At 47.7% G+C, this 26,057-nt stretch overlaps 1 protein-coding gene across 4 annotated transcripts in view; it reads left to right on the forward strand.

Annotated features, from left to right (window-relative positions):
- Positions 1 to 2,893: 2,893 nt before the first annotated feature.
- Positions 2,894 to 26,057, forward strand: part of ZBTB17 (zinc finger and BTB domain containing 17) — a 32,801-nt gene continuing 9,637 nt past the window's right edge. For 2 of the 4 annotated variants that reach the window (XM_003806245.5, XM_034956147.3), the window contains exons 1-2: positions 2,894 to 3,051; positions 5,909 to 5,995. The gene's annotated coding sequence lies outside the window, so the exon portion shown is untranslated. The remainder of the gene's footprint in view (positions 3,052 to 5,908; positions 5,996 to 26,057) is intronic. The other 2 variants (XM_003806244.4, XM_034956154.3) reach the window with 1 other exon arrangement.

Here is a 26,057-nt window from a genome sequence, read left to right on the forward strand (position 1 = left end):
AGAAAATTTTCACAAACTATGAATCCAACAAAGAACTAATACCCAGAATCTACAAGGAACTCAAACAAATCAGCAAGAAAAAAGCAAATAATCCTATTAAAAAGTCACATGCTAAGGACATGAATAGACAATTCTTATTTTTTTTTTTGAGACAGAGTCTCACACTGTCGCCCAGGCTGGAGTGCAGTGGCACAATCTTAGCTCACTGCAGCCTCAGGATCAAGCAATTCTCCCTGCCTCAGCCTCTTGAGTAGCTGGTACTACAGGTGCCCGCCACGATGCTGGCTATTTTTTTTTATTTTTTATTTTTTAGTAGAGACGGGGTTTCGCCATGTTGACCAGGCTGGTCTCGAACTCCTGACCTCAGGCTATCTGCCCACTTCGGCCTCCCAAAGTGCTGGGATTACAGGCGTGAGCCACCGCGCCCGGCCCGACAGTTCTTAAAAGAAGATACACAAATGGCCAACAAACGTGAAAAAATGCTCAATATCACTAATCATCAGGGAAATGCAAATCAAAACCATAATGCCATACCTACTCCTGCATGAATGGCCACAATCAAAAATGAAAAAATGATAGATGTTGACATGGTTGTGGTGAAAAGGGAACACTTTTGCACTGCTGGTGGGAATGTAAACTAGCACAACCACTGTGGAAAACAATATGGATGTTCCTTAAAGAACTAAAAGTAAATCTGTCATTAGATCCAGCAATCCCACTAGCGGGTATCTACCCAGAGGAAAATAAGTCATTATATGAAAAATACACTTCCACACGCATGTTTGTAGCAGCACAGTTCACAATTGCAAACATATAGAACCATCTCAAATGCCCATCAATGCACGAGTGGATAAAGAAAATGTGGTATATATATATAACATGGAATACTACTCAGCCATAAAAAGGAATGAAATAATGGCATTTGCAGCAACATGGATGGAGCTAGAGACCATTATTCTAAATGAAGTGACTCAGGAATGGAAAACCAAATATCATATGCTCTCACTTTTAGGTGGGAGCTAAGCTATGAGGACGCAAAGGCATAAGAATGACACAATGGACTTTGGGAACTCAAGGGGAAAGGTGGGAGGGGTGAGGGATAAAAGACTACACCTTGGGTTGGCTGGGCGCAGTGGCTCACGCCTGTAATCCCAGCACTTTGGGAGGCCGAGGCGGGCGGATCACGAGGTCAGGACATCGAAACCATCCTGGCTAACACGGTGAAACCCCGTCTCTACTAAAAATACAAAAAATTAGCCGGGCTTGGTGGCGGGCGCCTGTAGTCCCAGCTACTCGGGAGGCTGAGGGAGGAGAATGGCGTGAACCCGGGAGGCGGAACTTGCAGTGAGCCCAGATGGCGCCACTGCACTCCAGCCTGGGCAACAGAGCGAGACTCCATCTCAAAAAAAAAGACTACACCTTGGGTAGAATGTACACTGTTCAGGTCATGGGTCCCCCAAAATCACAGAAATCATCACTAAAGAACTTATCCATGTAACCAAACACCATGTGTTCCCCAAAATCTACTGAAATAAAAATTAAAAATATAGTTAAAAAGAACGGGTGAAGTTAGTCAGTTGTGGGTGCACATGCCTGTAGTCTCAGCTACTGGGGAGGTTGAAATGGGATGCTTAAGCCTAGGGGTTTCAGTCCAGCCGGGCAACATAGCGAGACCCCATCTAAAAAAAAAAAAAAAGAAAAGAAAGACGGCTGGGCACGGCGGCTCACGCCTGTAATCCCAGCACTTTGGGAGGCTGAGGCAGGTGGATCACGAGGTCAGAAGATCGAGACCATCCTGGCTAACATGGTGAAACCCCGTCTCTACTAAAAATACAAAAAATTAGCCAGGTGTTGTGGCGGGCGCCTGTAGTCCCAGCTACTCTGGAGGCTGAGACAGGAGAATGGCGTGAAGCCGGGAGGCGGAGCTTGCGGTGAACCGAGACAGCGCCACTGCACTCCAGCCTGGAAGACAGAGCGAGACTCTGTCTCCAAAAAAAAAAAAAAAAAAAACAAAAGACAAGAAGGGGTGAAGTCAACTGCTGGGCTTTTTTTCTTTCTCTAGCCATTGTGAAGACAGGAGTGAGTTGCCAGATTGGCATATGTTGCAGTCCCACTGAAGGCTAGTGGACATGAATCTCTAGGGAACAGTCTCCCCACTGCATACTTTCTTCAGCTGTGCTTGGCTGTTTGGGAGCTAACAAAGAGAAAAGGTGCGTTTGGATTCACACAGCGTTGGTATTCTTACCAAATCCATGTGACAAAAAGACAAGGGAGCAAAAGAGCTTACAGTAGTGGCAAGAGTGTTGTTAAAATTATAGATTATGGAAAATAAGCAGGCCTAGAAGTAAACAAAGGAGAAAGCCCTCAGACTGTGAGAAAGTGGAGAAGTCAGTGGCCTAGAGCTACCAAAAAGGTAGAAGAGGGGCCACGGAGGGGCCATGCAAGTCTGCAGACACTTTTGTTTTCAGACACCTTTATTCACGTCCAAGATAATCAGGGAAGGGGATAATGTTCGGTTTAGAAGGTAGAAAAACACAACTGGGATCTGCAGCTTTGAAGCCACAAGTAGATTCATATCTCCGGTCCACCACTTACAAGATATGTGACCATGGACATTGATTTACACTTTGAGTCTGTTTTCCCTTTTTTAAAATTAGGAGAATAATACTATCTTATAATTGGTGTGAGGATTTAAAGAGATAATGCATGTAAAGCGCTTAACACAGTGCCTGGCACACAGTAAGAGCTGAACACATGATGTTACTGTTATATTTGGAAGAGAAACCAAGGCAGGGGTACAATGAGGACAACTCTCAGCGCAGAAGTACTGTAAGGTGGAACTTTTGGATAGCTAGGCGCATGCGTCTGTCTATGGGCGCTCTCCTAGCGAGGACGCTGCGCATGCGCCGGAAGTTGCAGCCGGGAAGCCTGCGAGGTCGGTTCCGCCCGACTCTAACATGGCGGCGCCCTTTGTCTGCTCTGGAGTGCTGTCCCCGGCCTTCTCGCGGCCGTGATGCACCTCCCTCTGCGGTGGGGTCCGGGACATGGCAGGTGAGGGTCAACAATCGCCCGGGGCCGGGGAAGTCCCGGGAGCCGGGGCGGAGGCGGCGGAGGATGGGGCGCGGTGGGACGCCGGTGACGGTTGTGTGGGGGAGGGGAGGGAAGTGGAATGGGACGCCAACCGGGGCTGAGGGGACACCGCTGGGCGGGAGATTGTGGGGTGGCGGGGCGGGGGGCGTCGCCGGGCGTGCTGGCGGGGAGTGGGCGGCCAGAGCGACCGCCCGGGCGAGGGGGCGCGTGTCACCTCCCGGGCTGGATGACACCCCAGCTGGTAGCATCTCCGCCCCCGCCGCACGGCTGTCACCGCCCCTTGACCCCGCGCGCTGTCGAGGGTGGGCGTTCTGCGGCCGCGAGGAGCGCAGTGCCGGGGCAGCTCCCGTCGGCCGGCCGGGGCGGGAGGGAGCGGGGCTGCCCGGGCCTAGGAGGAGCTGACAGAGAGGAGGCCGACGCTGTCCCTGTATAAAATCATTTCATTCATTCATTCATACTGCGGACGGTGGTTCAGCACCTGATAGATGCTGAAGCTAGAGCGAGTCATGCGGGCGGACTCGATCCTCCAGGATCCTCGATCCTGGAGTTAGGAGTGTGAATCGTGGAGCCCAGCAGCGGGGTTTGAATCCCCATTCCCTGCTGTGTGACCTTAGGCACTTTTGGCTCTTTCTCTCTGCCTGGGTTTATTCATCCTTTAAGCAGAGATGATAATAAAATCAGCCTCCTAAGATTGTAATAAAGGGGAAATGAGGCTCCTAGAACACTTATGGGTACAAAGTAAATGCTGTGTGTTTGTTGCTGTTATTAATTGTATCACCATCGTCACCCAGAGCTCAGAGACCCATGTGGGAGACATACAGGTAAATCAGCAATTCTGATACTGCTGCGAGGGCAGAAAGCCCTCCTTCCTCTGAAGCACGGAGTAGAGACACATCACTCAGCCTAGGGGGAATCCCGGGAGGCTCCTGTCCCCCAGAAAGCTAAGATCTAAGGGAAGCTCAGCGGAGTGAGGCAGGAAAACGGGTATTCTCAGTTAAGGGTGTAGTTTGTGAGAAAACTCATCTTCGTAGAGAGAGGAGAGAGAGATCAGGCTAAATAAAGAAGCAGACTGGGCCGGGCTTGGTGGCTCACGCTTGTAATCTCAGCACTTTGGGAGGCCCAGGCGGGCAGATCACTTGAGGTCAGGAGTTCGAGACCAGCCTGGCCAATATGGTGAAACCCCCGTCTCTACTAAAAATACAAAAATTAGCCGGTCGTGCTTGCGCGCGCCTGTAGTCCCAGCTGCTCGGGAGGCTGAGGTATGAGAATCGCTTGAACGCGGGAGGCGGAGGTTGCAGTGAGCCGAAACGGCGCCATTGCACTCCAGCCTGGGCGACAGAGCGAGATTCCGTCTCAAAAAAGAAAAAAAAAAAAGCAGCAGCAAGCTGTGGTCTGGTCTTAGGGGACGTTGTAAACCTAGTTAAGGACTTTAAACTTTAGGTTAATGGGAAGCCATTTAAGAATCAGATCTGTGGCCAGGTGCGGTGGCTTACTCTGTAATTCTAGCACTTTGGGAGGCCAACGTGGGATGATCATTTGAGCCCAGGAGTTTGAGACAAGCCTGGGCAACATGGCAAGACCCCATCTTTATTTAAAAAAAAAAAAAAAAAAAGGAAAAAAAATAGCCAGGCATGGTGGAGCACACCTCTGGTGGTCCCAGCTTCTTGGAAGGCTGAGGTGGGAGGATTCTTTTATTTCCAGCCTGAAATAAAAGAATCAGGTTTTTTGTTTTTGTTTTTGTTTTTGAGACTACATCTTGCTCTGTCACCCAGGCTGGAGTGCAGTGGCAGCATAATCATAGTTCACTGCAGCCTTGATCTGAACTCAAGTGATCCTTCTGCCTCAGCCTCCCAACTAGCTGGGACTACAGGCGTGCACCACAACACCTGGCTAATTTTTTAAATTTTTAGTAGAGATGGGGTCTCACTATGTTGCCCAGACTGGTCTCGAACTCTTGGCCTCAAATGATCCTCCCGCCTCAGCCTCCCAAAGTACTGGGATTATAGGCATGTGCAACCATGCCTGGCCACGAATCAGATTTGTGGATTAGGAAGATCACTCTGGCTAAGTGAAGAATGTATCAAAGGGAGGTGGGCCTGTAGGCCAATTAAGAGCCTGCTAGAATAATCCAAGTGAGAAATAAAGGTGTGAGTTAAAGGCAGAGAGTGAGGAGAGATGGTTTTAGAGATAGAATTGACACAATTTGGTGATTAGTTTGATGAGAGTTAGGGGCAGGGAGGAGTCAGGATCACCCCAGTTTTTGACTGATGGGTGTTGGATGCTGCTCCATGTGATAGGGAGCAGTACGGGGAGCAGATTTGGGGGAGGGCAGATATGTTTAGTTTTGAACATGTTGGAGTTGGATGCCTGTAAAACATTCAAGTGCACCTGTTCAGCGGTGGTCTAGTAGTTATCACCATCAAAGGTCACTGAAGTCATGGGAGGGGATGAGCTCACCTAGGGTAGGGTATGCAATGAGAAACAAAGTGTCCAGGATATCCCAGAGCAGTGCCAATGCTGCAATAATGCTTGGATACAAACCTTGTCGTTTTTCCTTCTTAACATTGTGTCCTGTCTCTTATTGAGCTGGAGTTCTTGAGAGCAGGGCCTGAGGCTGAGTCTGTGCATCTTTGTGTCCCAGTGTCAGCATGTTGTCTAGCACAGAGCAGGCCATTTATTCAGCACTTCCTTGGGCCAGGCTCTGTGCTAAGCACTCTGTATTTGTCTATGTTTGATGGATACATGAAAAGGCAGCTCTGAGGGAGCAGGTACCCTTTAGGTTCTCATCAGATTTTCCACTTGTGTGTCATTGATTCAGGTAATGAGCCGGACGAGGGGAGCCAAGCTGGAGTTTACACAGGCAAAGTGTCAGAAAAGAGTAGCCTGGGCTGTCTGGAAATCTGAGGTATGTCTGTAATACTCAAGGATGAAACAAATCAGATCAGTTTGTCCTTTTTCTCTAGGTTCAACATGATTCAAATGATTCTTTCCTGATAGCCTTTTCTTCAAAATTATATAGTAATGACAAAATCCCAGTTACAGTTTGGTTGGGAAATTGTTGATCTTACTATTATTGTTTTACCTACAGAGAGAGGCCAGAGTGGATGATCACTGGGCAATGCTCACACCTTTAGTTAGGTGAAATCTACAGTGGCAGAAACAGAAGTATATTCCTTGCTCCTGAACATTCTGGAAGTACGCAGTCCAGAGCTGGTAGAGCAGCTTGCTGTGTTCTGTGAGATCATCTGGGAGCAGGATTCCTTTGATAATGTGGCTCTTCTTGCTCAAACTTAGGCTTCCATCTCATGGTCCAAGCTGGCTGCTGTAGCTCCTGCCATCATGTATGATCTCCCTAGGGCAAAAAGGGACACAGAGCAGCGAGCACACACTCATTCCTTTTAAGGTTCTAATGTTTAAGGCGGGATTTTTGTACAACATGGTTCCCAAACATAAGCCAGTTCCTGCATCTGGTGTACAGCTAAAGAACAGATCGTGACTGTTTCAGTGCTGGAGAAAAAGCTGGCTGAGAGAACCTGCTCTGTCCTCAGTCTGTCTGGATTACTGTCTTGGGGGTGTGATCCCAGCCTGAGGGGAGGTCCACTGAGTCCCCAAGGCAGGCTCCTCTGGCTTTGGGTAGGTTTACAGGGCTTGGGCCCAGGGAGGCCAGGCTTGTTTATCCATTCATTGTTTCTGTGCCCAACATGTGTCAGGCATTGTGCTGGGTGCTAGGGATGCTGGCACAAGTAAGACTGAATCCCAGGAGCAGGTGCTCCCAGCCATGTGTATCCTCACAATGCAATGCAGGAAATACCTTGGAGGGCTGGTGGAGGGTGTGCGCACACAGAGGGAGGATGCACTGGCGCTGGAAGGCTTTCCTGAGGGGGTGAAGATGTTGCAAACCGCACATTTTGGACTGATCATTGTAAAATTCCCCTTGGACAGATAGAGGCAGCTAGGACTCTGGAGTCAGGTGTGAATCTGCCCTCCCGTTGAGTGGCTCTGTGTCCTGACAGGCAGTTCCTTCTGAAACTGTGTCCCAAAGAGTTAAAAAAAAAAAAAAAAAAGTAATGACTATTAATTTTCCTAATTACAAGATTGTCTTCTGACACATCAGACAGCAAGCCTTTTACTCAGTTTCATTGCTGAGCCTCAGTTTCCTCATCTGTAAAATAGGGATGACAGAATTGTTTGGAGAATTACGTGAGGACAGGCAGGTAATTCACAGAATTGTTTGGAGAATTACATGAGGTCAGGCAGGTAATTCACAGGGTTTGCTGCATAGTGCAGCACTCCCCAACCTTTTCGTTTTTTTTTTTTCTGTCAGCAAAATATATATTTTATATATATAGTGTATATATATAGTGTGTGTGTATATATATGATGACCCAACTACTGTGTTGTTGGGTAATTTATAAGGTTGACCTCTGACTTCATTGATGTAAAATCCTATTGGAAATATGACAGCAGCCATACAGAAAAGCATCATCCCAGTGAATGCTATCCATCGAACATATTTTGTAGCTTGTCTTCCCCAGTGGGAAGCCACCAGCAAACCACATGTGACAATCAATGGGAGGGCAGATTCACACCTGACTCCAGAGTCCTAGCTGCCTCCGTCTGTCTAAGGGGAATTTTACAGTCAATGAAATGATTCCCAGATGACAAAAAACAGCGTGGTGACCCACTCCAGGGGAAGCTGGGGAGGGATGCACATCCCCTCTCGTCCATGCTTTGTTTGACACTGTCCCATGAGGCCCACAGTGAGTGCTCCCACAGACTCCCTGGTGTTGAGCCAGTCTGGGTTGGTGATGCTGGCGATGGTGAAGATATTGGCAGCCAGAAAGAGACATCCTGAGATAATGGTCAATTTATCATCTCCCTGCCCTGCTCCCCCCACCCTCCGAGGCCCAGGCAGGCAGTGGCCTCACACTTCCCACCCCATGGGCGGCCTCTGGGACCCGGAGTCCCCACACTACTGCCTCGTGCCCCCTTGGCCCCCGTGCACCTGGGACCACCAGCTGTGGCACGGCCCGCACCCCCCAACCTTTTTGGCACCAGGGACCAGTTTTGTAGGAGACCATTTTTTCACAGAAAGGGGGCTGAGGGGTGGGGGTGGGAGGTGGTTTCAGGTTGACTTAAACACATTACATTTATTATGTACTTTATTTCTATTACTATTACATTGTAATATATAATGAAATAATTGTACAACTCACCATCATGTAGAGTCAGTGGGAGTCCTGAGCTGCTTTTCCTGCAACTAGACGATCCCATCTGGGGTTGATGGAAGACAGTGACACATCATCAGGCATTAGATTTTCATGAGAAGCTCACAACCTAGATCCTTCACATGTGCAGCTCACAATAGGGATTGAGCTCCTGTGAGTATCTAATGCTGCTGCTGATCTGACAGGAAGCGGAGCTTAGGTGGTAATGGCAAGTGATGGGGAGCGGCTGTAAATACAGGTTGAAGCTTCACTCACTTGCGTGCTCACTCGCCTGCCACTCACCTGCCATGCAGCCCACTTCCTAACAGGCCATGGACCAGTAGTGGTTTGTGGCCCAGGGGTTGGGAACCCCTGGTATAGTGGACATTTATGAAATGTTACTTACCTCCTGCTGCAAGGTACAGGCTGGTTGGAAGCTGGAGGCCAGTCAGGTTTGAAGTTGAGGAAGGCCCAAACCTGTGGGGACGCCAGGTTGCCATCCTGCCCTGTGGCAGGGGCTATCCAGGTTGTGCATGGACAGTCAAGGACTACTCTGTGCCCCCACTGTTTTCTGGGAGAGTTCCCCCAAGCTTTCTAATTAAAGTCATCAAACCTTGGGTACTCAAAGACCATATCCTGAGAGATCTGCTAAGGGGTGTTTTGAGGATTCTCTCTGCCTGTTTAATTCCTTCAAGTTCAGATGCTTCTGGGAAGCCTTTTCTGAGCCATTCCCAGTTCCCCCAATCCAAGTGAGTTTGGAGCCCCTCCCCTGCGACTTCTTAGCATCCTGTTTTTGATCTCTATTAACACATTTTCACCTCAATTATGATCCGAGACTTCCTTGCCTGTCTTCCCATGAGACCGCCAGCATCTTGGATGCAGGACAGGGTCTTATTTATCCTGGTACTGCCACTGTGTAGCTTGTTTCCTGGCACACAGCAGGCGCTCAGCAAGTGTCGGATGAGTGGATGATCAGTCTTGATTGGCTGAGGAGAAACTGGCATTTGGGGCTGGAGAAAACTCCATGTAATTGAGGGCTGAGCATGCTTCTTGTTTATTGGGCATTTGGCTGTCATACGGGAAATAGACATGGTGAACTCTGACCTTAACTGTGAGAGTTTTGGTCAGAAGATGGTTTCTCTGTCTTTTTGACTTGTTCCAGTATAGCAGGGTTTCTCAACCTTGACACTTCTGACATTTGGGGCCAGATAAGTCTTTGTTGTGGGGGGTGGGTTCCTGTAGCGTCTCTGGCCTCTACCCATAGATGCCAGTGGTAACTCTTCTCCAGTGGTGACACCCCAGAATGTCTCCAGATATTGCCAAATATCTCCTGGCACAAAATCACCCCCAGTTAAGAAACCCCTGCAGTATAGGGTAGCTGTTAGGAACACAAACTCCTAAGCCAGGCATATGTGGGCTTATGTTTGCTTCTTATAATTACTAGCTGTATGCCCTTGGGCAAAGTACTTGACCTTTCTAACCCTCAGTTTCCTCAGTTGTAAAATGTGGATAATAGTTACCTTGAATATAACTTTATTGGGTGGAATTATTAATAAGGTCATGCATGTAAAGTGCTTAGTCGAGTCCCTGGCTCCATAATTACTGTTACTTGATAGAAGAAGACTCTTGAGGGTCAAAAAAGAAAATATGCAGAGTTTAGGAAGAAAACAACGTTTACTATGGGAATGCATGCACAAGGTAGAAAAATCAAAAGGTTCTCAAGCGTGTACCTGTGGAAAGTAAGTTACCCCCCTCTCCTCCCAGGAAACTTTTTTTTTTTTTGGTAGAGACAGAATCTCGCTGCGTTGCCCAGGCTGGTCCCAAACTCCTGGGCGCAAGCAATCCATCTATCTCAGCCTTCCAAAGTGCTGGTTATTATAGGCTTGAACCACCAAACCCAGCCTCATATAACACTTTTTTTTTTTTAAATTAGGGCCTTGCTCTGTGGCCAAGGCTAGAGAGCAGTGGAGCTGTCATAGCTCACTGCAGTCTCTACCTCCCTGGCTCACGCGATCTTCCTGACTCAGCCCCCCAAGTAGCTGGGACTACTAGCACACACCACCACACCTAGCTAATTTTTCTGTTTTTTGTAGAGATAGGGTTTCGCCATGTTGCCCAGGCTGGTCTTGAACTCCTGGGCTCAAGTGATCCACCTACCTGCGCCATCCCAAAGGACTGGGATTACAGGTGCGAGCAGGGGTGGTGTCCTGCGGGGTGACCCATTGTTGGGTTTGACATTTGACATCACAGTAGGGAGGGACCTCAACTTTAATGAAAACAAAAAACTCCAAATACATTTTATGTACAAAACATATTGTCCTGGAGATCATAATCTACTTCTTTTGCTGGCCACGGCTTTTTTTTTGTTTTTTAATTAATTAATTAATTAATTAAATTTTTGAGACAGGGTCTCGCTCTTTCGCCCAGGTTGGAGTGCAGTGCTGGGATTATAGCTCACTGCAGCCTCGACCTCCAGGGCTCAAGCGATCCTCCCACCTCAGCCTCCCGTGGCCACAATTTTTAAATGGTTGAAATAATAGAGGTCAGAGAGTAAGTACTGTGGCTCATTGAACCTTGCTGCGTGTGTGTGGAATGCCAGCACAGAGAATCCTTATGGACATTAATAGTTTGACAGTCCCAGGGTGATTAAGGTTGACCTCAGTAATGCAGTCAGCACAGATACGTATAGAAAACTGGGGCTTAGGCTCTTGGATTCAAACATGCTTGTTATGAATTGAAGAGAGATGGTTCGTAGGGCTGGGCTTCAAAGGAAGGAAGCAAAGGGCATGGTTAGAACTGAGAGTTGTTCACTCATATCTAAACAGCAGTGTGGACAGAGGCTCAGAGGTGGGAATTCCCGCTGCGAGTGGAGAGCGGGCCAGAAAGCAGGCTTGGTGGGTTCATTGTAACATCAAAAATCTACTCAGCTTCTGGTCTTGAAAGGTCTGGCAGTAGAATCTGTTCTCCCCACCCCAGCTGCACCACTTCCTATACTGGAACTTATTAACCTAAGCAGTCACTTTCCTGTCCCGAGTGGCAGGCTCCACTCGAATTTCGCCAACCTGCCCCATGGGAAGCTGTATCATCAGAGCTCAGAGAGCAAAGCACTTCTCATTTCTGTAGTCTCGGGGCCATGTGGGCCCCTCAGGGATTTTCCCCTGTTACTGTGACTCAGTCAGCAGCCCAAATTAATGCTTGGCAAATGATTTAAAGTAAGAAAGAACTTGTTTAATTTTGTAAATCGTTTTTGTTAAATGTTGACTCCATACAAAAGAATGTGTTCAGTGTAAAGAATAAGGATACAAGAAACATCTTCCATGTACCCATTACCCAGTTTCCAAAAAGAACTTACTGTTACCTTTGGAGTCCCCTGTGTCCCCTCCCTGATCTCACCCGGCCCAAGTCATCCCTGAGTTTTGCTTTTATCACTCTTGCTTTTCTTTATAGTTTTACCATGTGTTTGTATTGCTAAACAATGTACCGTTTAATTCTGCAGGTTTTTGAACTTAATATAATCATATTGTTTTCTTCAGTGCTTTGACATTAATCCACGTTGCATAGAGTGGTATTTCATTTTCACAGATGAATAATGTTCCATTGTATGAGAATTTATTTATCCTTTCTATTACTGGTGGACATTTGGGTTGTTTCCAGTATTTTGCTGAGACAAACAGTGCCACTGTTCACATTCCCGGGACATGTATGCACAGCCTCTCCAGGGACTGCAGCTGGGAGTGGAGTCACAGGGTATGTGCGTCTTCAACTTAACAAATAATGCCAAGTTGTTGCCAAAACTGTTTCCCCAGTTTACCCTTCAACAATTCCGTTTGCCTCATATCCTCTCAACAATGGTATTTTCAGACTTCAACATTTTTACTAATCTGGTGGGCATACAATGACATCTCATGTGGTTTTGATTTGCATTTTCCTGGTTCTGAGTTGGGCATCTTTTCGTTGCTTACTGATCATTCAGATTTCATCTTCTCGGAAACAACAGATTGTCTTGCTCATTTTTCTATTGGGTGGTTTGTAGACATTTTGTTAGTTTTTTGTTTTTTATTTCTTATTTTGGATACTAATTCTTTGTTAGTTATATGTGTTATAACTACCTGCTTCCAGTTTGTGGCTTGTCTTTTCACTGTAGGATATTGTTTTTTGTTTTTGATGAGCAGAAATTCTTTTTTTTTTTTTTTTTTTTTGATACGGAGTCTCACTCTGTTGCCCCGGCTGGAGTGCAGTGGCGCGATCTCAGCTCACTGCAAACTCCGCCTCCCAGGTTCAAGCGATTCTCCTGCCTCAGCCTCCTGAGTAGCTGGGATTACAGATGCGTGCCACCACGCCTGGCTAATTTTTTTTTATTTTTAGTAGACGGGGTTTCAGCATCTTGGCCAGGCTGGTCTTGAACTCCTGACCTCATGATCCACCCATCTCGGCCTCCCAAAGTGCTGGGATTATAGGCGTGAGCCACCGTGCCCAGCCTGTTCTCTGTTTAAATACCACACTGACTTGTAAAATACATCATTTTAGAAAACTGGTGAACTGGTGTCTAGTAAATCCTTGGCCCATTGCTCTTCCATTTTCATTTTATTTTTTTCTGAGACAGGGTCTCGCTCTGTCACCCAGGCTGTAGTGCAGTGGTGTGATCTTGGCTCACTACAGCCTTGACCTCCCAGGCTTAAGCTATCCTTCCACCTCAGCCTCCCAAGTAGCTGAGACTAGAGGCACACGCCACCACGCTCAGCTATTTTTGTCTTTTTTGTAGAGACAGGGTTTCACCATGTAGCCCAAGCTAGTCTTGAATTCCTGGGCTCAAGCAATCCTCCCACCTCAGCCTCCCAAAATGTTGGGATTACAGGCGTGAGCCATCTTGCCTGGCCCCATTGTCATGTTAGATTACATTTGTCAAATGCCATAAAAATTGTTGGTATGTTTTATTAGAATTGCATTGAGTTTATAATATATAAATTTGGGTAGAGCTGACATTTTTATGATGTTGAGTCATCTGATCCATAAATGTGGTATAGCTTTCAATTTACATAACTTATCAAAGTCTAAATTTAGTCAGTGTCTTTATACCTTACTCTCAAACAGTGAGGACCTGAGAACACTTTAATTGCTATCACTTTCTCTTCCACTTTTATTCTGTGGGTGTGCATTTTAGTTCTTTTTAAACCTTTTTTTTTTTTTTTCTCTAGAGACAGGGTCTCGCTGTTGTCCAGGCTGGAGTGCAGTGGCACAATCGCAGCTTACTGCAGCCTGGACCTTCTAGGATTATGCAATCCTCCTGCCTCAGCTTCTCGAGTAGCTGGGATCACAGGCACTCGCCACCACACCCTGCTAATTTTTACTTTTTACTTTTTTTTTTTTGGTAAAGACAGGGTCTCTTTTGGTAAAGACAGGCTGGTCTTGAACTCCTGGGCTCAAGCACTCCTCCTGCTTTGGCCTCCCGAAGTGCTAGGATTAGAGGTGTGAGCCACTGTGCCAGTCCTTTTACAACTTCTATGAGCATCATTAGTTCAGCATTTGTTTAGGTTTGCTCACTTATATATATACTACTTTCATTGTTCTTCCTTCCTTCTTGCATTTAATACTTTTCTTTCTGGGATCACTTTCATCTGCCTGAAATATGTGTTTTATAAGGTGTAAATTTGGGCTGTAGTCCTTTTGGGGGACTGCTAATCATTATACATTCTCAGGGAAGATTTTTCCCTCCTCTGTTCAGCACCAAGATTTGATATAGGCAGTTTCTGTATTGTCTTCTTTCCACCAAGGTCCAGTGAGACCTCCCTCTGGGGATGGGGTGGAGGGTGGGGCTCAAGCTTGCCCAGTTCTGCAAATGTCTTTTCTTGAAACCTGGTCTCAAAGCTCCACTTGCTCTCTGGATTTCAGCCCTTGTTTAGATGTGTTTGGACCTCTCAGTATTACTTACTGACCTATCAGTTCTTTGATACATTTTATTTTATTTTTAACTCCTCTTACTATCATTCCCAATCTTTAATGCATTTTAAAAGATGTCTTATCATTTTTAGTCAGCATTTGTGGCTGTTTGCGGTGGGAGAATTGGCCAGGGCACCTTTGCCAGAAATGGAGTTGTTTCATAGTTTTCATTTTGCAGTTCATCTGGCAGCAGCAAACTGTGAATATATTAATGCTTAGTAATGTTCACTTCTGGATTGTGTGAGTTTTTTAAAATTAATTAATTTATATATTCTTTAGAGATGGGTTCTCACTATCTTGCCCAGGGTAGTCTCAAACTCTGGGGCTCAAGCAATCTGCCTGCCTTGGCCTCCCACAGTGTTGGGATTACAAGTGTGAGCCACTGTGCCCAGCCTTGGATTTGCTTTATTTTTTTATTTTTTTTAGAAACAGGGTCTCGCTGTTGCTCAGGCTGGAGTGCAGTGGTTACTCATAGGTGCAATCAAAGCTCACTACAGCCTTGAACTCCCGGCCTCAAGTGATCCTCCTGCTTCAGCCTTTCGAGTAGCTGGGACTACAGTCATGTGCCACCGTAGCCAGCCACTACTGGGTTTTATACGATGTTTTATAGCACTCATTAGTATAAGGAAGAGAGATTGTTATGTGCCTGTGATGACAGAGAATTTGTCCATTTGGTACAGGCTCAGGATCTGTTGAACCCGGTATTCTGTTTGTCCACAGAAGTTTTGTCCTTTTCTATAGCGGAAAGGGCACAGTTTTTAGAGTGTGATGGATTTGGCCTTGAATGTGGGCAGGGCTGTGCAACCTAGTCAGCAACAACTTCTTAAACTGTGATTTGCTCATCTGCTCAATGGGGGTGACTGTATTAGTCCCCCCTCCCAGGATCATTGTGAGCACTGGTGAGGCGGCATGAAACACTGTGCGTGGGGCACCACAGCAGCTCTGGCCCTGACTCCCTTCATGGCTGCTGTGGGTTATGGTCTATCTGCAAGGGAAGCAACCAGCCCGTGAGTTTCTCTTGCCAGTAACCTCCTCTGGAGTCTCAGCAGATGGAGCTGTTAGTAGCAAGGCTGAGTCTCCTCTCTGCACAGGGCACAGTTCCACCCGCAGTCCCTTATCAGGAATCACAATTTTTATTTCATTTTATTTTATTTTTTATTTTATTCAAGATAAGGTCTCGCACTGTCACCCGAGCTGGAGCAGCAGTGCCACAATCTCAGCTCACTGCAGCCTCAACCTCCCAGGCTCAAGTGATCCTTCCACCTCAGCCTCCCGAGTGGCTGGGACCATAGACACCTGCCACCACGCCCGGCTAAATTATTTTAGATTTTTTGTAGAGACGGGATCTCACCATGTTGCCCAGGCTGGTCTCCAACTCCTGAACTTAGGCAATCCTCCTGCCTCAGTCTCCCAAAGTGCTGAGATTACAGGCACGTGCCACCTCTCCCGGTTTACTGATAAAGCATATATATTAACATCGTAAAATATACTTCTCCACTGGGACCCCCACCCCATGTCGTCACCCCATGTCGTCACTAGCTGTGCCTCCGTCTCCATCTCATTCCCCCCACCTCCCTGGTCTTATTAGGACCAGGAGCCAGGCCACACTTGGGGGTGGTCTCCAAGTTTCTCTCAGAAGTTTGCACTTCAAAGCGGCTGGCGGGTGGGAGCAGCTTTGCTGATTCATCGCTGCCGCAGGTGGTAGGGATTTGAGGGGCTGGAGGTCAGCAGCGCTGTTTGTTGAAGGGCGAGCCCTGGGCCCCTGAGCCTCTCCTAATCCTCACTGGGCTGCTTCTCAAAACTCTGCTGGAGGACAGCACTTCTGCATCCGGATTGAGAAGCCCAGCAGTTTTGAAAACTCATTGGAAACTGAGACATTGAGTCTTGACCACTGATTATCCAGGCCCAACTTACAGCTTCGGGATTCCCAAAATATTACTCTAAAATATTCTTACTCGTTTAGTTTTTTCCCAGTGAAGTTTTACAGAATCTTAGCTTAATCCTATTTGGAATAGGAAATATAAAATCTGATGTTGGCTTCTGCCATATGTATTTCATAGTTGGTGTTTATATCCTATACAGTTAATGTTCATAGTTGGAAATCTTAAAGATAATACTGTAGGGAAAGTTTTAAATGGGAAAAAGTCTGCTAACTGCTAGGTAAATGCCTCATTTTAATTGTCACACTGTATCTGTTATACTTCGAATGCATGGCAGCCTCATTAATGAAATCATTCATTCATTTATTCAACATTTCTTAAATCTTTTTTCTTTTTTTGAGACGGGGTCTCACTCTGTTGCCCAGGCTGGAGTGCAGTGGTGCAATCACCTCTCACTGCAGCGTTGACCTTGTGGGCTTAAGTGATCCTCCCGCCTCTGCCTCCCAAGTAGCTGGGACCACAGGCATGCACCAGCACGCCTGGCTAATTTTTGTATTTTTTTGTGGAGATGGGGTCTCACTATGTTGCCCAGGCTGGAGCATGTATTACATCTTAACACTACAAGGGACCTTGGCAGTTACCTAATCCTAATGAGGATACAAACCCAGAAAAAGTCAGTCACCCTTGAAGAGCCTGTGCGCACATGGAAGTCCAGCTACATCCATTTCCAGTTCTTACTTAACCTGCTTTTTTCTTTTGGCTTGAATTCTTGATCTTCAAGAGCATCATGGGCCATCTGGCCCTTCCTTTGTGATTGTTCTTCTTCCTCAGTGAGAGCCTCTTTGCTCCTGCAGTCCTTGTGTCCTTTGTAGAAAGAAGGTGGCGGTTACCATCAAGTATTAAGCATTTATGCCTTTGATTCTGATTCCTGTCGAGTGGAGTAAGCATTGCAGTGTGGGGGGCCTTTTCCTGGTCTTTTTTCAGGTTGAAACTTGATGGGTGCCCGGATTACTGATGAGATTTTTACATCCGTTTTCAGAAGATAGGATAAGGATGACAGCATTGGGCTCTCTTCTTTCTATATAGTTTTTTTCTTTTTTAAAAAATTAAGAACAAGTTCAAGCCAAATGTTTTCTATAATTTATCAGCCTTGCTGGCATGGGTTTATATGTAATGATAGAATGATGATGGCCAGCAGTAGCTTTATGAAGAAGAAACTTTTGTCATCATCTCCGTTTTACAGAAGAGGAATTGAGGTGCAGAGATTCAAGTACTCCTGCCTGAGGCACTTAACTAGCTTCGGCTGGATTCGGAGGTAGGAGTGTTTTAACTGGGTCCTGGGAGCAGCAAGCCCCCCACAGTTGCGTGTTGAATTGTGTGTGCATGTGTCCCTGGGAGAAGGACTTCAGTGTCATTGCAGTGTCAGGGGGCTTCCTCTGTTTGAGCACGAGGACACCAGCTGCGGTGCTCGGGGCGTCCCCTCAAGGAATTTCTGCTCATATTGTTTTCCTGAGTGATACATTGATTCTCTGTGCACATTACCACAATTTTCCATTTCCCTCATGAGAAATTTTTTCCTTTGAGAAGTTTTCAGTCACTAGGTCTTGTAGAAAATGTCTTAAAGATTTTATGGTAGATAGAAATAAAGGACTTAGGTCTCTGACTTTGCAGGCATTTATTTTCTTTCTTTCTTTTCTGTCTTTTTTATTTTTATTTTTTGACAGAGTTTTGCTCTGTTGCCTATGCTGGAGTGCAGTGGTGTGATCATAGCTTGCTGCAGCCTCAAAACTCCTGGGCTTAAGCGATCCTCCCACCTCAGCCTCCCAGATAGCTGGGACCTCCCTCCTTCCCTCCCTCCCTCCCTTCCTCTCCTCCCTCTCCTCCCTCCTTCCCTCTATCTACTCTCTCCCTCTCCTCCTTCTCTTCCCTCTTCCTTCCTCCTTTCCTCCCTCCCTCTCCTCCCTCCCTTCCTCCCTCCCTCTCCTCCCTCTTCCTTCCCTTCCCTCCTCTTTTTCTCTCCATTCTTCTTTAGCTTTCTCAGTTTTAATTTTTTAATAGATAGTGTTTACAAGTGGTGAAACAGCACAGAAAGGATATATAGTGAAAAGTTCAGCTCCTTCCCCACTTCCCCTGCTCCCCTGAGGGGCTTCTCTTTACCAGTTTTGTGTATACCCTACAGAAATGTGGACGTTGTCTTTTAAAAATAAGTAAGATGTGTACATTCTTAGCCTGGGCTCATAGTTTTGGACAAATGGCATGGCCCACCTTCCACTGGGAAGGGTCAGATACTAAATTTTAAGAGACTTTGAGCTACTCCAAGAAGAGGTGCTTAAAACTTTTAGAGGATTTAATAGTATTTAGTGGGAAGGCCACTTGTTCAGGCTGCCAGAAAGAATCATGTAAGTGTGTGTTGGATTCTTGGCACCAGCTAAACCCTTCTAGGGCCACCTGGGGGTGACATCATCCCATTTTTCCTATCCCAAGGGTCCAGCCCAGTGGGACTTCATCTCCCCCTTTCAAGTCCCAGTGTGACTCCTGACTGCCAAGGTTGTCACTGAGGCCTGGTGTGGTGGTCCCAGCCCAAGTGCCTAGCCCCAGCCTGGCCCTCCAGCTGTGTTTCCCATCACTTTGTCCCCTCCTTCCTCTTGTGTGCTGGGGCATGATCCCCCTTCTCCACCTGGCCCCTCAGCCATCATTGCTTATGCTGTCCCCTGCCCAAACGTCTTTCTTGCCTTCGTCTGTCTTTAGGTGTGGTCACGTCGTCCCAGGCTGGCGCTTCGGCAGCCCCCATTCAGCACTCATCACACTGTCCTTCTTCCCCAGTGAAGGTCAAGGGGCTGGGGCTCAGACCCAGCCTTATCCCAGGGCCCCTGGCACTTTGCAGTGGACTTTGAAGTAAACCTCCACTCCACCATCCCCTCAGCCCACCAGTTGTGGAGATTGGACCCCCGAATCCCTCTATATTGAAATTGAGTTCCCAGGCCTTCTGCCCTGAGTTGCTCCATAACAAAGGCCTGACGGTGGAAGGCTGCAGCCAGAGAGAAGCAACACCTGTGTGGTTTTTTTTTTTTTTTGGTCGTATTGGACCAGGCTGTGGCTCTGTTAGCTTCCGTCAGCCGCCTTCCCAAGGCTTTGGCCAGCTGCTGTCCTGTTTGACAGGGGCCCTGTGCTCCCCTGGTGCAGGGAGGTCACTTGGGATCATCTGGTTTGTTTTTGTTTTATTAGTTCATCATTTCCCTTTTATTTTAACTGTGTTTCAGTCACAGAGCTGTGTTAGAGAAGTAATATCTAATTCTACTTTTGCCAATATTTGGGCAACACTTCCTATCTGCTAGTTGTCTCATTGCACACTCGTATTTATGGTGGTTTTCCTATTTTACAGGTGAGCAATCTAAAACTCAGAGATGCTTGCCTGAGGTCACTGTGTTAAGTTTGGAGCTGGGATTCTGAGTCCATTGGTTTCTTCTCTTGTTTATCCAATACCTGCTTCCATGGATATCTTGTTCCACCTTGTGGCTTTAATTACCGTCTCTACAAGCAGACATCTCAGCTGTAATTGGCCAGAACAGAACTCTGATTCCCCCCACGGAGTCTCCTCCTGCCACTCCTCCTCCTCTCAGGAAGCGGCACCGCCACTGGGCCAGTGTCTCCGGGCACAGATCTTAGTGTCATCCTTGACTCCTTTCCTTCTGTCACAACGCACATCTGCTTGATCAGCTAATGGTGTTGGCTCTGCCAAAACATATTCCTAATATAACCGCTTCTCGCCTGTTTTCTACCTCCTTGGTGAGGCCACTGCTGTCTCTTCTCTACTGTAGTAGCCTAACTGGGGCCCCTACTAAGCCTCCTTGCGGTCTGTCTTTGCACTGCAGTCAGAGGGGCCTTTTAGGAACCTCACTCTTCTGTTCTTTTCTGTCACTCTTCGTCACTCCCAAGGCATCCCAGTGCACTTAGAAGAAATCCAAAGTCCGCTGTGTCCCTGAGAGCCTGGGCAAGCTCAGCCCCTGCTGCTGTCATTCTCATGCACACCTGCTCCTCTCCAGATACACCAGCCCCTGTGCCACACACCGGCCCCTGTGCCACACACCTCCTCCTCTCCACACACACTGGCCCCTGTGCCAAGGTCATGCCCGCCTCAGGGCTTTTGCATCTGCTCTTCTCGTGTCTGTGATGGTCCCTGGGCATACAGTGGCCTAGCTCCCTCTTAAACCTCATTCAGGCCTTTGCTTAAATGCCACCTCCTCTGAGGTCCCCCTTGCCTCCTTTATTTTTACTTTTTTTTTTTTTTTTGAGATGGAGTCTCCACTGTCACCCAGGCTGGAGTGCAGTGGCACGATCTTGGCTCACTGCAACCTCTGCCTCCCAGGTTCAAGCATTCTCCTGCCTCAGCCTCTTGAGTAGCTGGGATTACAGGCACCTACCACCATGCCCGGCTAATTTTTTATATTTTTAGTAGAGATGGGGTTTCACTATGTCAGCCAGGCTGGTCTTGAACTCCTGACCTCGTGATCCACCCGCCTCAGCGTCCCAAAGTGCTGGGATTACAGGCGTGAGCCACTGTGCCCGGCCGCCTCCTTTCTTAAATAGTAAATAGCCCCTGCCTCTCGATCTGCTCAGCTTGCTTTAGTTTCTCCACAGCACTTGGTAGCTGCCATTGTTTATTATACCCATTTATTACCTGTCTTCCCCACTCAGTTTGAAGTTCTAACATAGTACCTAGGACAAACACAAGGTAGACTCTCATTAGACATTTGTGAAATTCATTAGTCCTCTCTCTGTATGTATCTGTTTCCTAATTTATAGGCTGAGCACCCCTAAAGGGCAATGCAATAATTATGAGTAGATGAGCAGCTGTATCACCCCACTGATTTTTCTCTATATTGGGGAAATTTCTCATCCATGTACATAGAATTGTTGCTTAAATGCCTTTGTGATTAATAGAATGGACATTCACTTTTTCATAGTGGCTTTTTTCTATTATTTTATCAGTTAACAAGCACCAGAAGTACAACTGTCATTTCATAAGGGTCTAGGAAATACTTTGACATTGTGTTAGTCATTCTCAAAAAAGCCAGGGATCTCTGCTCTCAACAGGCCTGTTCCCTACTTGATCTGTAACCACTTGAAAGCAGGGTTCTGGGTAATGTGCTATAAACAGCTGTAAGGAAGAAATAAGAAGTAGCCCCACCTTGCAGTGAGTTTATTAAACTGGTAGGAGAGAGGAGGTGACACACTGTGTCATTTAAGGTGGTGTCAGTGCCATTGCTTGACACTTGGGAAGTATTTGTGGCTGATGGGTGTGTGTGCCTTGGGGAATGATCAGGTACTGCCCAAGTCCCAGATGTCGTGATTTTGTCTTTTTGGCAGGAAGGCCCCTTAATTTACCCTGTGTTGAGCTTTACAAGTCCCTGGTATGCGTACTAGCACAGTGGATTCTAAGCTGGCCTGGGCTGCTGGAATCCTGGACAGCTCTTTTTCAGGGCCTGCCAGCCTTCCCTTTTGTGCATAGTCCTAGAGCAGTGGGGTCCATCAGGGATCAGGCAGGGGGGTGTCTGCCCTCTCAAAAGTGTGGCTAAACTTTAGTTGTGGATGTTGATAGGGTCTCCCTCTGTCACCTAGGCTGGAGTGCAGTGGTGCAGTCATAGCTCATGCCCAGCTAATATTCTAATTTTTATTTTGTAGACATGGGGTCTCACTATGTTGCCCAGGCTGGTCTCAAGTTTCTGGCCTCTTTAAAGTGATCCTGCAGCCTTGGCCTCCCAAAGTACTAGGATTACAGGTGTGAGCCATTGCACTTGGCCTAAATCTGAAAGATAGCGGTAGTTGTATAGTTTGAAAAGCAAAGTCAGCATCATAATTGCATTTTATATTTAGACATTTTTAAGATTTAAAAAAATCTGTTTTTTTATAATACAAACTTCCGAAAATACTACTGAACCTTGGCTGGTGGGACTGTGTAGAGATAGCAGTGATTCTTATGCTGGGAATGGGCACTCTCCAGTGGAAATATCAGAATCAGGTTGTCGGGAGGGGCCAAGATTTATATGTTTATCTAAAGGAGAAAGTGATTTTAAAAGTTTGAGAAATCCAATCTTAATACAAGAAGAGTGTTTGCTGGGTGAGGAGGAAAGTGCCAGCAGGGTTGGTCTTGTTCATTTTTGCTTCTCTGCCATGTCTTGCACTCAAAGGGATATGTTGTCAAACTGGGGTGGTTGGTGGGGTTGGGCAGGTAGGTTTCATGCTCACAAGCCTGGCCTGGTGTGAACTTCCATTTCCTTGGAAGTTTTCATTTGTTTGTTTGTTTGTTTGTTTGTTTGTTTGTTTTTGGAGACAGAGTCTCACTCTGTCGCCCAGGCTGGAGTGCAGTGGTGCGATCTTGGCTCACTGTTACCTCCGCCTCCCGGGTTCAAGTGATTCTCCTGCCTCAGCCTCCCGAGTAGCCAGGACTACAGGTGCGCACCACCACACCCAGCTAATTTTTGTATTTTTAGTAGAAATGGGCTTTGCCATGTTGGCCAGGCTGGCCTCAAACTCCTGACCTCAAGTGATCCGCCAGCCTCGGCCTCCCAAAGTGCTGGGATTATAGGCGTGAGCCACCGCACCTGGCCAGAAGTTTTTTATTTGTTTTTTTGAGATAGGGTTTTGCTCCATTGCCCAGGCTGGAGTGCAGTGGCACAATCACAGCTAACTGCAGCCTCGACCTCCTGGCTTAATCTGTCCTCCTGTCTCAGCCTCCCGAGTGGCTGGAACCACAGGTGTGTGCCACCACACTCAGGTAATTTTAAAATTTCTTTTGTAGAGACAGGGTTTCACCATGTTGCCTAGGCTTGTCTCAGACCTCCCACAGTCCTGCCTCGGCCTCCTAAAGTGCTGGGATTACAGGTGTGAGCCACCGTGCCTGGCTCCTTTGGAAGTTTATGTTGATCCACCTGTATTTCTAGAAAATCAAGAATGCTGAGCAACTGGAAGCCAAATGGTGATCCTTCTCACCTGCCCTTAGGTTCCTCAAGCACCTGGACACAAGATGGCTCATGTCAAGGCTCAGAGCTGGGAGCAGCTTGTTCTGGGAGCCGGGGACTGTTGTTTGTAAAGATCAGTGTCTCCCTATGGTAGGCCAGTTGCTTCCTGGCTTAATGGCTTCCCTTTGTGGCAGTTTGGAAACCCTGCAGGTAGTTTAGTGCATACTAATAACCTGGGTAACATTTCATGTTTGACAGGTGCCCATTTGACTCTGACATGGAGCTGTGCTCTCTGGGGCCACTTAGCACTCTGGGCATGCACTCCAGCCTTTGCCTGGGAGCACTCTTGGGGTTTAACAGAACAGTTGTTCAATATAAAGTGCCTCCTGGCAGAGACAATAGCTCTAGATGTCTCTCCACTCAGTGCCCCTCCCATCACTTCCTCCCTGTCTTCATGCTAATTGTGCTCTAGAATTCTTCCAGATTGCATTTAGGAGTGATGGGTTATGATTACACCTCTTAACAAGGTCAAGTACCCCATGTGCCCAGTGCAAAGGGGTATATAGAAACCATCTGATAGACTTTGGCCTAAAAAAATGAAACTATCATCTGCATCTCTGCTTCCTGGCAACAGTAGTTTGTTGCATGCTCACGATATGCCAGGCTCTGTACAGGGTCTTGACATATGTTACTTAATTTAATCCTGTCACAAAGGAAGTCATACCATTAGCTTTGCTGGAGATCACCTGCGGGTGGCTGGTGGAACCCAGATCCAGGTCCTGCTTGGCCTGTCCCAGGAGGCTCTGCTGCTTCCACGGGGCTCAGCCGCCACTGGAATCCCTGCGTCGTGGAGGCAGCAGTATGGAACTTAGCACCAGAGTGGATTTCACGGCCCAAATAGAAACCTGGCTTACTCAGCAGTCTGTGGTGCTTTGGGACTGCAAGACAGATGCAATGGGTTGTGCTTTCTGGGGCCAGCCCTTCTAAATCCCACCCGCAGGAGCCTTGGCGGCTCTCTTAGCTCCTCTGACCCTCGCTGCCATGCTGGGCCTCAAGGCAGCCCTGGTGAGCATGGCCGGGAGTGTGGTTGGGAGCAACCCAGCCTTGGCCAGCACACTCTGTGCCATGACTGGATCAAGTCTGGCAACTGAACCTCACTTTTTTCTTATTAAAATTTTTGAAAAATGGCTGGGTGCAGTGGCACACGCCTGTAATCCCAGCACTTTAGAAGGCCAAGGTAGGCAGATTGCTTGAGCCCAGGAGTTTGAGACCAGCCTGGGCAACATGGTGAAATCCTGCTTCTACAAAAAAAAAAAAATAAATTTTTTTAAAAAATTGAAATGTTTTCATGTAAATATATATGAAATATACACATTTAGTTTAAGTAATAAATCCAGGGGACTCCAAGTAAAGAAAGAGAACTCTTCTAGGATCTCAGAAGTCCCCTGCTTACCCTCCCCCATCCAGAGAGAACCGTCATCCTGAACCTTTGGCTGAATCACTTCCTTTTCTTCATAGTTTTACCGTCTGTCTCAGTTATCTCTTGCTGCACAGCACACCACCCCAAAACCCAGTGGCATAAGTCATCAGTGAGTCAGTATTTCTTAGTTTGATGGGTGGACAGGCAGTCGCTTGCTCCCCGAGGTGTTGGTTGAGGCCGTGCGTGCAGCAGCGCACAGCTGGGCTGGGAGGTCCAGGAAAGTGTGTCCCTCGCCACAGAGCATTGGTGCTGTCAGTGGCCTCTCTGCTCTTCTCCATGTGCCCTCTCCCCAGAGCCCCTCCATGTGTCTCCCACTCACACGGGAGCTTGGACTTTCCTCCAGCTCGGGGACTGGATTCCCAGGAGCCACAGCAGAATCTTCCAGGCTTCTTTAGGTTTAGGTCTGGAATTGGCACAGTCCCAGCATCCTGATGTCAGAGTCGTCTCTGGGCCATCCAGATTCCAACAGGAGGGAAACAGACACCGTCTCTCCATGGGAGGCGTGGTGGGCCCTGGCAGGGGAGGAATGGCTGGCCATCCTGAGAGGGGCTCTGCATCATCCGCGTCCGTTCCGCCGTGTCGGTTCTGCCGCGTCTGTTCCGCTGTGTCAGTGTGCCTGTCCGGACTCACACTGCAGGTGTCCTCAATGCCTCACTTTTTTGTTCCCCAGTGAATTCCTCGTGAGGGAGCCCAGGGCTCTGTGTCCAGCTAAGCTTTTGGTCATCAGGACAGCATCCCAGCTCTGACACCTGAGGTGAGGGAGAAAAACTGAGTGACTAGAGGTGTTGGGAAAAGGTGCCCGATTGCAGCTAAGACTTTGTGAGTGGGGGTCAGGTCAGTCTGCATCTAAAATGAGGACTCTGGGCTGCTGGGCTCTGTGGTCTCGTTCTGTTGGCATTTTCTATGGTTCTGAGGTTTTAGGATCTTCCTTAGAAGTCGCTTTAACTAGTGCACATATTTATCGCCCATCACGCAAGGTGAAGACAAGACCACAGACCTTGACACTTGCGCTTGAGCGATGGGCACCGTATTCCAAGGGTGGGGTGGGGCAGGCTGCCTGGTGGGAACAGTATTTCTTCACCCTGTGTTCCCGCACATCTGGGGGCGATGGGGAGCAGCTGGCTGTTGATCTGATTACTGTGGTTAACGTCTCCCCAGACAGCACCTCCTAGCACGTACTTAGGAGGGGATATGTTCCTAGGACCTGCACACCCCTTCGCTCCCAAACCCTTTTCCTATGTCCCTCCAAGCCTGGCCGTCCTGCTGGGTTCCTGTTGCTGAGGAATAGATAAGAGGGGAACTAGGATACAGGCTGGTGATCCCTCCAGAGCAGTTCACGTGGGTTGGAGGTGGGGGACTGCCTAGTTCTAGCTCAGCCCCTCTGAGGGAAGGACCCAGCCGGCCATGCCTCCGTCTCGCCACGGGCCTTGAGAGAGGGGCTGTTAAAGCTTCCCGGCTGGGGAACAGCCTGGGGGACCCTGAGCTCCACTTGCCCCGTGAGGGT

The sequence above is a fragment of the Pan paniscus genome, chromosome 1 (assembly GCF_029289425.2).
Source record: "Pan paniscus chromosome 1, NHGRI_mPanPan1-v2.0_pri, whole genome shotgun sequence".
Lineage (NCBI taxonomy): Eukaryota > Metazoa > Chordata > Mammalia > Primates > Hominidae > Pan > Pan paniscus.